We start from the raw sequence: 11,963 nt of genomic DNA, 5'->3' as shown, positions 1-11,963 counted from the left end.
CTCTCTCTCTCTCTCTCTCTCTCTCTCTCTCTCTCTCTCTCTCTCTCTCTCTCTCTCTCTCTCTCTCTCTCTCTCTCTCTCTCTCTCTCTCTCTCTCTCTCTCTCTCTCTCTCTCTCTCTCTCTCTCTCTCTCTCTCTCTCTCTCTCTCTCTCTCTCTCTCTCTCTCTCTCTCTCTCTCTCTCTCTCTATATATATATATATATTGTTTTCTTTATTGTTTGGGTGTTGAGAATTTCGGGTTAAATGTTTTTCTACATAGGTTTTTAGGGCATTCACAGGCAGAATTTATATAGTGAAACCATGTTAAAAAATGCAGATCAATTCCACCACGTGTGCAGTTCAACTCGGATAGACAATGTTAAAGTGCAGTTTGCAAAATCAAATATTAAAAATAAAAATAAATAAATATATAAGGTCGAGTAAACGATTGATTGATATAGAAAAAGCTACATCCTTTTGCAACAAATTAATAAATTTTTAGGGACTAAAAGATCCTTTACCGACTAATTTTGGCGCTACTCAGTGTTAAGAAAAGAAAAGAGTATGAAAGTAATAACAAACGTGGACATGCATTCAAGAAGCACGATACAGACAATCAATAACAAACTTGGATGCTTTGATTAGATACGTATAAAATGATACATGTACTTCTTTTGCTATAAAAAAAAAAAAAAAGAAAAAAAAGGAAGAAGAGGAGAAGCATAAATAAATAAGCAAAATAAGAATCATGAGAACAAAAATAAACAATAAACAATATTTCTACATATATTTCCTGCATTAAACAAAAGTTACAACTGCTGAAATGTGACTTCCAGGTATTGTACCTAAATAGAAATGTCATTAGTAGAGAACACACTTCTATGGTTAAACGTGGAAAACCTCATAAATACGCATCCCTTTAACCAAGGCATTACATTATAGTATTGGCCAGCTTGCCGACCGATATAATACGACCCTGCAATGGCTGAAATTTTCTTCATTGGGGAAAATCTCAAAAATTATTAGTAAAAAATGTGAGGATCCCAAATCTGTATTCTTTCTTGGTTTTGGACATGGATTTGATGGTGTAACTAATCGAACATAAATCAAGCATGATCTGGCAAATTAGAGCCCGACACATATAAATACAACAACAACAACAAAAAAATGTGAATCTTACCCCTTCTTCCAATATTTCCCAAAATGGGCCGCTACATAATCTGGCAGATTAGAGCCCGTTACAGACCACAGAGGGTCGATCGCAGCCATGAGATGTGCGTGTGCCAAAGGAGGGTCCCCCTTTGGCCGATAATCGTGAAGTTGTAGATGTAGGTTTGGCCAGTTTGGATGGAGCACTGGGTCACATATGCAGGCCCATCTGCCCATCCACTCCTAAGCTGTCGAACTCCATGCCTGTTCTCAAATCCACCATTCATCAAACAATGCAAATCAAATGCATTTTGGGTTAATAAACAAGTATATTCTAATTGTAATCTCCTTATGTTATAGAGTTATGTGTTTTTCCTACCTGTGGTAGATCATGTTGGTCATAACATGGTGGGGCCCATGTCAATTTACAGGCTATTTCTAATGCGTGGTGTGACAAAGTAGATGAATGATCTGGATTAGAGATCTCTAGTCCATTGTATCATTCCCCTTGCATTGTTACACCTCATTAATGGCTACTATTCTCATGAATTAAGAGAATGTCCATGCATCCATGGGATACTCTTGAGGGAGGTTGTCGTGTTGGTGGGCCCCACAGAAGGTTTCTAACAAAGGTGGCCCCCCACATCATTGTATGGGAATCTGATCATATCATTCCTCATCAGAAAACAAATATTAAAGTGGGCCCCCACAAAAGCTTGTTTTGTTGTGGCATCTTGTCGAACATGTCACAGGTAACTTGAAAATCTGCACCAATAAAATCTACACTTCTTATACTATAAAATCATTTTTCCTCAACATAAACCACAATAAAACATGGGTATCTTACACTAAAATCAACAGATAGTGACCAAAACACCACTACAGATCCTACAGAAAAATATCAACAAAAATAAAAAAATAAAAAAATAAAAAAAAATCAGATCAACAAATAAAATGAAAGACATCACGAAATCGGATCAATGAATAAAATGAAAGACATCAAGAAAGCCAACGAAAGATTGCCTTTTTCCTAATAGACTCCCACTGTATACAGTTGAAACCAAACAAATCGCTATAAAAAGCAACAATCCACAAAGGAACACCAACATTACCCTAGCAAAAAAATAAAAATAAAAATCCCTATAAATCTTTTCTCGGAAAAACCACAACTGAAACCTTTCATAAACATCAAAAAACTGATAGAAGGGTAAAAACATAAAACCTTATCCAAATCATCCAAAAATAGCAAAAACAACAAAAAAGGTGATCGGATTTCTCATGAAACAAAATCATTTCTCCATAAAACACAGCGGAAAATCATCAATGCTCATAAACAGGAATACCTACACATCCAACCATTTTTTCATATAGAGGGGAAAAAAAAGGGAAAGAAGCTTATTTAGGGTAGGGTTTTAAAGAACGAGATGAAGCCTTGCACCTAGCGCTCCCAATCCACTTGCTGCCCTTGCCGATCCCGATCCAGCGATCAACTATTTGCCCCTGTCGTAGACCATCTTCATCTGACGAACGCCTCCCACATGGTGGCCCTAATCTAAAATTGTGCTGGAGGATGGTAGAGAGGGGGGGGGGGGAGCTGTTGAGAGAGAGTTGGAAATGAGGTACCCTAATTTTACATCTGAAATGGCTTAAACCCATTTCAAATTTGGAACAGGCTTCAACCGTTTCTAAACCAAAGGGGCAACGGTTCCAATTTTACAAATTTGGTATAGTGTATGTGAAATTGCGGTGAAGACCGCTTTAGTTGAAGTAGGGATATGCCAATATGTCCTAGAGGGGGGTGAATAGGACTTTTTAAAGTTTTTATGATTTATTAAAAATCCTATTACACTAATCTTAACGATAGACGCTTATCAGGATTACTCAAGAGTAACTCTACTGTCTTCCAAGCCCGGTAGAGGATCCAATCACAAACTATTCAAGAAGTGAACAATATGTAAACTAGTTTATGATGAATATGACTATGTATGTGTGTGAGGTGTGATCTCAGATATTCAGATATAAAAATATTAAAGTAAATCACACAATCAACAGAATAATAATCTTAAACACATTCATTTTTATAGTGGTTCGACTACTTGTTTACTCCACTCCCAGTAACCGCACTCAACCCTTTAGTGTACCGGATTTCACTAGGGAGGTTTCACAATGGTTCACCTCAAACCTAAGGTTTTAAATCAAGTTCACCTTCAACCTTTACAACCTACACTGAGGCTGACTGTTTATGTTCTCACGAGCAAGGGTCAACACAATGCACCCACTTTTAGGCATACTGGCCAAGGATTTTCCATAAGACCCTAACTGAGGTTTCACACAGCTCACCTCTAACCTAAGATTTTAGACAGGTTCACCTTCAACCGGATGTTTATGCTCTCCACAGATCAAGGGTCTACACAACGCACCCACCACATACACTCCCGCCGGAGGCCTCCTACGAGGGTTTGCAAGGGTGAGAAACACCTTAGACCCAATCCTACAGAGGAATGATCAAAGGGTCCTCTAAACTCTAGTTACTTACAGATAAGTGGATGAGTCCCATTCAGCTCGTTGACAAAGATCTCCTCCTTGTTGATGAAGAGTCTTGTGCTCCCTTGATCCGCAACTCAAATGATGTACCAATATATGGCGACGGGTTGGGTCAAGGTTAAGACGGAATCCTACTCTATAAAATGTTTTCCTATAAGGAAGATAGAGTGATTTCGATTATGCATTCAAGGCATCCCAGCTTAATGATTTGCTATTAAGGTAGTAGCTGGAGGATCCTTGAATGCGGAAGTGCATTCCCCAATCCACTCTATTGAATATCAATGATGAGGGTGGATTGGAGGATGAACTCCCTTGAGAGAAAGGGCTTTGTGTATATGATCTAAGGTTAAACACTCAAAAGCACTTTCTTCTTTCTCTACCAGCAACAATAGACAAGCTCTCTTCATATAGACAAAAGGTTTCAACGGATATAAAACGGTCACATTTATGACAGAGTACGATATCATCGAGCAGGGTCGATATCATTGAGCGTATACTATCGATAGCATTGACTGGCTACTCGATGAACTAAACTCAAATGTCATACGCTTTTGAAACCTTTTGCCAGCTGGTCGAGGGAATCGATACAAGCGTCGATGTCATCGGATTTCGAACTCTGATATTATCGATAATAGGATCGATTCCTCGACACTTGAAAATGAGAGAGACTTGCTATGAAATATTTCAGGTTTACAAGAATGATCGAGGGACTTTCGAGATCATTGGAATTTGAATGTCGATGATATCGATGGAGTGTCGAGGCATCAATAAATCTAAAGGATTTTCGTTTAAGCTTGCTAGACAGTTTCTGTCCCTGTTCGATGCCATCGGAACCGTACCGATATCATCGATATTTAAATATCGATTCTATCGAGGGGCCCCCGATCATAGATAAACATCCTGAAATATTTTGCTGGAGAACTTAGGCGCCCATGACCGATAACATTGAGAGCCTTCCGATATCATCGAGATTTGAACTTTAATGGTATCGAGAACGACTTCGATATATCGATGCACATGTGATTTTCTTAAGTAAAAATAAGGGCGCCGGAGATCTGTTTATCGATATTATCGAGTCAGTTTCGATAGACTCGAGATTTAAATATCGATAAATCAATCCCGAGATATATGTGGTTGCTAGACACTTTTGTCCTCATTTCGATGATATCATTTAAGCATCGAGGACATCGACAGAGCGGGTCGATTCTATTGAGGCATGTATCGATAAAATCGACAAAGCAAGAAAAACTTAGAGATTTTCTTTTTTCGAAAAAGTTTTCTCACTTATAAACCCTATAAAGTTCTAACTTGTTTTAAGGGTTTTATTCACCTGGTGTTTTAGGACATGCGATGTGAGGCTTAGATTTACCTATGGCGAACTTACACACATCCGGTTGAGGCAGACGCTTTGAATTGATCTTCCTATGAGGCTCTGTAGTCTGACTGGCCCAACATTCACGCTAATTGACAAACCAGGGCACTTTCAGTATGCTCCTGCTTCTTGGACTTTCCTGACTCTTGTGACTATTTAGCAGTCTTTTTCATTGTGGTTAGTTTACTTAGAAAATCTGCTATATGTATGCCTTAATGTCATGAAGCTTCCAAATGCCATTGCATGTGGCAACAGGTGCATCATCTAATCAATCTATCATGTGTGTATGGCGTCTCTAGCCTGTCTATTATCAGGTCCTGGATTTCAAAAATAATGACTTGAACTTATCTTAAACATATTAAATATTAATAATTGAATTATTAAAGATCGAGTTGACTCAATTGAAGACTTATTCAAGTCTTTAGGTCAACCCAACTCAGTTGGACATCGAGGCAAGTGGAATTTTGGGTTTTTGAGCTATGATCTAGACTGTTGTTTTGATGGGGTCACCCACAAATGGTGGTCAACAAAAAAAGAAAAGAAAAGAAAAAGGACTCTATTTACTCTCATCCATCGCACTGGCAGACAATTGAAGGTTTAGGAAGTTCTTATTAACAGGTGAGCCTAATGGTTCCGTGCTCCAGAAGACTGGCCTTTTGAGTCCCACCATGGATATTGCATGCTCCAAATCTCCTAGATTGGGAGATCTCAACATCCAATGTTAGTTCCCTTTTTTCAGTTGAATTCAAACCATCTATTGCATTTCTCTTCTTGACTATCATCTCTAGGCTACAATTGGAAAAGCTAAAATTGTCATATCAAGCTGTTGAGGCATAATCCATCCATGATGGAAAACAATAGAGAACTGGTCGGGATTACAAAACATGGGCCCTGGTTGTGAGACTTCAAAACCTGTCTACACTCTGCAAAGATGCAGGTCATGCACCATATAATTCTTTTTATGAACAAAGGCGGGGCAAACATCGTTCCCTCCATCATACATGTGGAAAATGTATAAGGAGTGGTGATTCCCTTAATTGAGGGATTTTTTGAATTAACTGAAGAAATCTAACAATATGGAAATAGTTTGGATGCTGAAGTGAATGGAATTGCAATTGTCAATCTAGCACTGTGAAAATAATGAAGTTTCCTTAGGATTCATATTGAGTGTGCCTAGGCTCTAAATTACAATTATGTAGCTGGACTCAGAAGGATCATAACTCTCACTTGAGAGCTACCTTCTCAGTACACGTGATAGGAAACATGATTAGTTTTTGTCATTTCCTCTTAATTAAAATAAATGTTTAGAATTCATTTCTTGTGCATCCAAAAAGACAGTCTCTGTTAACGTCTCTTGATTGATTATCGATTCCTTCAAACATACATTGATGTGTTTCTTTCTTACTTACCTGTGGAATATAGAGGAACATGACCTTTAAATTTTCCTTACTGAATTCATTTGTCAAATCACATGAAGATCGCCATCCTAATTTATGGACTAATTTGGCATTGTATCAACATATTGTACATTTTCATTGCATAGCCATCAAGTTATAATATGTAAAGAAAATGTTACATATTTAGGGAAAGAACTCAGCTTAAAACACATACATTGATAATTATACATGAATAGTTTCTTGTCCCATACAGATTCCAATTTTTCTAGACATATCTAAAATTTGCATTGTTTGATAGTCTAATTGCCACTACTTATTCCACAATCACATTTACAATATTTGATTCTGCATAATTTCCTGAAAGCGATCCTGGCTCATGAATACCCAATGATTGTGTGGGATTTGTATTAATTGCATGATCTTCATCAGGAACCCTTCGTGGGGAAGAATGAAAAGGCTTGGCTGGCATTTGCAGAAGTTCCACACTCCCTTCTAGCATCTCTATAACTTTGCTCATGGAAGGACGGTTTGCAGGTTTCATCTGTATACACCACAGTGCAACTATAACCATCTTCTTTGCAATTTCCTTTTCATTCTCAGCAGCAACCTCCATTCCCATGTCCCCATCTTGATCGAGCTTGTCATATATCCACAACAGGAAGTAAATTTGGCTTGAGTTTGCAGATGGATTCACATTCTTTCTTCTGCCAGCCATTTCCATCAAAAGCATTCCGAAACTGTAAACATCAGACTTGTATGAGACCTGCCTGGTATTTTTTAAAAATAGTTCAGGAGCCATATATCCTAGAGTTCCTCCTACATCTGTGACTGATAAATTGCTTTCATCTGTTGGGTAGAACTTTGCAAGCCCAAAGTCGGCAACTTTTGGGTTGAAGTTGTCATTAAGTAGAATGTTGTGAGGCTTGATGTCAAAATGTAGAATCTTCATGTCACAACCTTGATGAAGATATTCGATCCCGCATGCTATCCCCAATGCAATCGGGTACATCTACTCCCAACTCAAAGGGCTGCTCATACCTTCATGGGAATATATATGTTTTTCTAGAGAGCCATTAGGCATGAATTCATAGATAAGAGCCCTTTTCGATCCCTCCGCGCAAAATCCAATGAGTCGGACAACATTGGCATGATGAATCCTTCCGATCATAGCAACTTCATTGATGAATTCTTGCCCATTTCCTTTTGACTTACCAGACAACATCTTTATTGCAATGGGTGGGCCATTTCTGTGCTTTCATTTGTACACAGAGCCAAAACCTCCTTGGCCTAATTTCTCTTTAAAACGCATGGTCATCCTTCGAATATCCCAATAAGAATACCTTGCAGGCGTTTGGCATCTATACTTGCTCAAGAACTCTTCTACTGTGGTGCCCATCCACATATGTCTCGTTCGTAATTTATATACCAGTAAGGCGATAAGGCACACTATTCCAATGGATGTTCTCCCCATCATTAAAACTGCTTGGTATAGAGAAAAACATGTAAATGAACATTGGATTAGTAAGCATGAATGGTAGTTTTTTTACTTTAGTTACTATTTTTAGATGGTGTAACCAATATACTAGATAATAGCCTGATATGGTCTGGTACCAATCATAGTTCAAAAACTTAGAAAACTCCACACTGTTCAGCTGGATCAGGTTGACTCAAAGACTTGATTCAATATTTAATTGTTAAAATTGAAAATATTATAAATTTTAGTAGATATTTAAAATAGCTAGACTTAGTTTAAGTAACATAGAACATAACACAAAGCAACTACATCATGCATACATCGATGGTTAAAGCTGTTTCTTCCCTTGTTTGATGCTGGGGGTTTGAATCTACTCTCTCCCACCTCATAAGGCAAGCAGCTCAATCATGCCGAGTCATACCGAGTCAATGGAGTGATTGAGTCAACTCAATTTTCCCAGTGACTCGGCTTAAAATCTTGCCCAGTCGAGTCAGCAAGTTTCAGAACTATGGTACCAGTCATAACATAAGCAAACCAAGTCATGACTTTGTAGTGAGAGTATGGTAGATTACATGAATACAACAAACCCATTGTGCATGGAGCATACAATTACCTCAATCCAACCTACCCAAAATGGGGGCCCTATAGTGGATGGGGTGTTACCAAAAAATTAGAGACATTGAGTGATCCTTGTCACAATCAATTGCCTGTCAAATATGCAAGCGTAGATGACAGCTAGCAGTCGAAATTCAATACACAAATGTTGTTGATTGGGCAACCAAGGATCATTCAATTATTTATTGTTACTATTATTTATTATTATTTTTTCACTCAGCCTATATTCTGGAATTTTTGTGCACATGCAAGGTGATCATTAGGATTTAGGATATGAAATACTCAATTATGGATGTGTCACATAAACTCCCGGCTTAAATATGGATGAAAATGACTCAAAACTTCCATTGAAAATATCTTTGGAGAAAAAGGGCCAAGGATTTACCGAGTATACAGGACAAACTGAACATTAGTAATTCCTGTACCAAAATTTTGATGAAATAAAAAATGCCTGCATTGTCCAACAAGTAATCACATGAGGATGTGAAAATAATTAATTCCTTCCAAGTTAAGGGTTAACAAAATTCACTGCAGTAAAAAAGTAATTGATCAGTGCAATGATGATGAACGAGCCAGCATTCTATTTATTTATGCAGCAAACCCAGGCAATGCACAGGCCATTCATGGGGTTTGAGTGTAAACCACCTAACATTGGAACATAATGTGGATGGATCATGTCCAAAAAAAAACAGTGATCAAGTATCTAGCTAATTTATCTAAGGGAAACAAAAGACGAAAAATGGGCTTAAAGAATAAACTACACCCATTTAAATCCTTGCACGACCCAAATTCCAAATTGATAAATAGAGTTTGATTATATTAATTTGCAGAAAACCCCAAAAGCAATAAAATTTCTTTAAATGCTTTAAAGCAGGATTTGACACAAACTTGGAATAAAAGAAAAAGATACAAAACAATGATCATTAACTCAAATAAAGTTAAATGATGTATTGATAAGATTTAAGACATCCAATTCATGAATATTTCCTTTTCTAGTATTTTTCCCTTCTTGCATCTTAGATTGAAATCGGTATTAAAATTTGGAAGATTTATGTTAGAGAGGAAGTTATAAATGTGAGGATGAGAGAATTTAAATTACAAGTTTGGATTTAGTTTAGATAGGAAGGTATTTACGGGAATTTTGTTAGCTTTGTTTATTGTAGAGAAAGTGGGACATATTTGATATAGATTTTGTTTTGCCTAACAATTGCGTGTGCCAATCCCTGCTTGTGGTTTGATGATCGGAACTTTTCTTGTTATGGACTGTTATACTATGTCTTTCTTGTTATGGACTGTTATACAATTTTCCCTAAGAAGACCCATCTGAGGAATCACTATCTATAGATGAATTTAGAATAATTTATGCTGAGCCTGATTGGGGAGATCAACAACATAGGAAAATGGAAGGTACTCTTACTCGAGAGGGCCACCGTATGGAGAATAGTGGGATGGGATGGCAGCCGGCGTGTATCTTTTGTAAAACCCATTAATCAGGTACGGTTCAAAAGGATGAAGTGAAAATACAAAAATCAGCCTAATCAGCAGCTGCACAAAACACCTGCTGTAGATGATTATGCTCTCTCTAGACTGCACTAGTCTGACCAGAGGCTATGCCTGCAACTAACCTAGAACGACGTGGGAGATAATGTGAATCAGATCCACCCTGTCCATCAGATGGGCCACTACATTTTCATCACGGGTCCTAAAAACAAGTGAAATCTAAACTTAGGGGAGCCACAAGAACTCTAAATTCACATGGTGTGGCCTAGATAAATCTCTGAATGTCTTGATTTCTTCCATTCATCATAGTGTGTTGTGTTAGACAAGTAGATTGGATGGTACACACTGAAGCGAACCCCTCACAACATTTGGACAATGTTCAATGGTGGGACTTCCCATCTAAACTATTTCCTAATACGTGGTCCATCTGAGTTTTGAATCAGCTTAATTTTGGACCTCCATTATATTCTATACATGGGGTGATGAATTTAATGGATCGTGTGGATCTCATTCACATGAAGTCCACATCCTGAATTTTAAAATTTATTGTTTTAAGTGGTTTTGTCCAATTAGGAGAAAAAGGAAAAAGAAAAAGAAGTGGTTCGCTTTTCATAGAAATCCCTAAAAAATAATAAATAAATTAAAATTTTTAATATATAAATAATGAATTACTTAAAATTCAAATAACTTGTATGTTAATTCGGCTAAGCTGAGAAGCCGAGTATCCTGTCTCTTGCTTCTTCGATACCCATGCTAAGTATTAAAAACTTACAGTGCCAGGACTGGAGTTTGTTGCAAGAAGGGTTACAGTGGTCCCCAAGATGTAAATCATAGGCTCGGACCGCTCTTCCAAACGAATAGTACTGACATTCAGATCCTTTTTCCACACAGTCGCTGCATGCGAGAGGAATACCCCACGATAGTTTAAAACCCTTCATCAATCTATCATGAATTTCTCTATAATTAGACATTCCGACTCTCTCCATTTCCGACATTGTAGGGGCCTTGGCTACAATGCAGGATGGATGGAGCTCAGACAGCGTAATCGAACGCCCAAGGACATAGATATGTGCCCCATAGGTGGAATTGAAGCAAGTCGGGGTAGCTTTGTATAAAGCAGGATCATCATTTGCCCATCTGAGCCGAACAATTCACGAAAATATGGTATTGTTAAGATACCTAGGCAATAAGTATGGATCGCCGGATTTAAGTTCGTGCCATATTATAGAGTTTTAAGGAAAAGAGGAGCAGTCATCGCTTTGTAGACTGGAATCAACAACTTGGATTGTCTGATTCTCGTAGTCAATCGCCTCGACCCAGAATTTATTAGAATGGATGTACAATACGGTTCGATTGCTTTCGCAAGAAAGTTGGTATTCATGGTAGCCGCAGTTGGGAGGATCGCCTTTCAAGCGAAAGGGCAAGCTGATGTTGAAGGTGTTACCACATGAAGAGTAGCAACCTTCTTCTTTCGTGGCTTTACAAACTGCGAACATGGCCGCTAAAAGAAACGCTAGCAACCCTATAGATCGGATTCTCTCTATCATGTTATCAAAAATTAAAAAACAAAAACAGAAAAAGGGTTGATTTCGAGAGTTAAATCGTTCCAGAGACTGTAACCTTGGTATAAATAATGCACTTACGGAAAAAGCGTACCTTCCCTCTCTCTTCCTCTGTCTCACATCCAAGAATGTGGAGCGCACCATATTATCTATGTCTAATCCACTATCCACTCCGTCTATCAAGTTTTATCTTATACTTCTTACGTTCGAGGTATCTCTGTGAGGAGTTCAAGGAAGCTCCATGGTTTCAGATTAGTTATCCCCTTGAGAAAGATTGTGATCGATCTCATCACACCCATCCCTGTGTATGTTAGGCGAGGCCAAAAATCAGCTACATTGACGAACCATGTGGCACAATGAGAATCGGATG

At 38.0% G+C, this 11,963-nt stretch overlaps 1 pseudogene; it reads right to left on the bottom strand.

Moving 5' to 3' along the window:
• Window positions 1–6,640: 6,640 nt before the first annotated feature.
• Window positions 6,641–11,606, bottom strand: LOC131246111 (rust resistance kinase Lr10-like; annotated as a pseudogene).
• Between the last annotated feature and the right edge of the window lie 357 nt (window positions 11,607–11,963).

Source organism: Magnolia sinica, chromosome 5 (genome assembly GCF_029962835.1).
Source record: "Magnolia sinica isolate HGM2019 chromosome 5, MsV1, whole genome shotgun sequence".
In the NCBI taxonomy this organism is placed as follows: domain Eukaryota; kingdom Viridiplantae; phylum Streptophyta; class Magnoliopsida; order Magnoliales; family Magnoliaceae; genus Magnolia; species Magnolia sinica.
The sequence above is the reverse complement of the archived record's forward strand: the minus strand, read 5'-3'. Positions and strand labels throughout refer to the sequence as shown.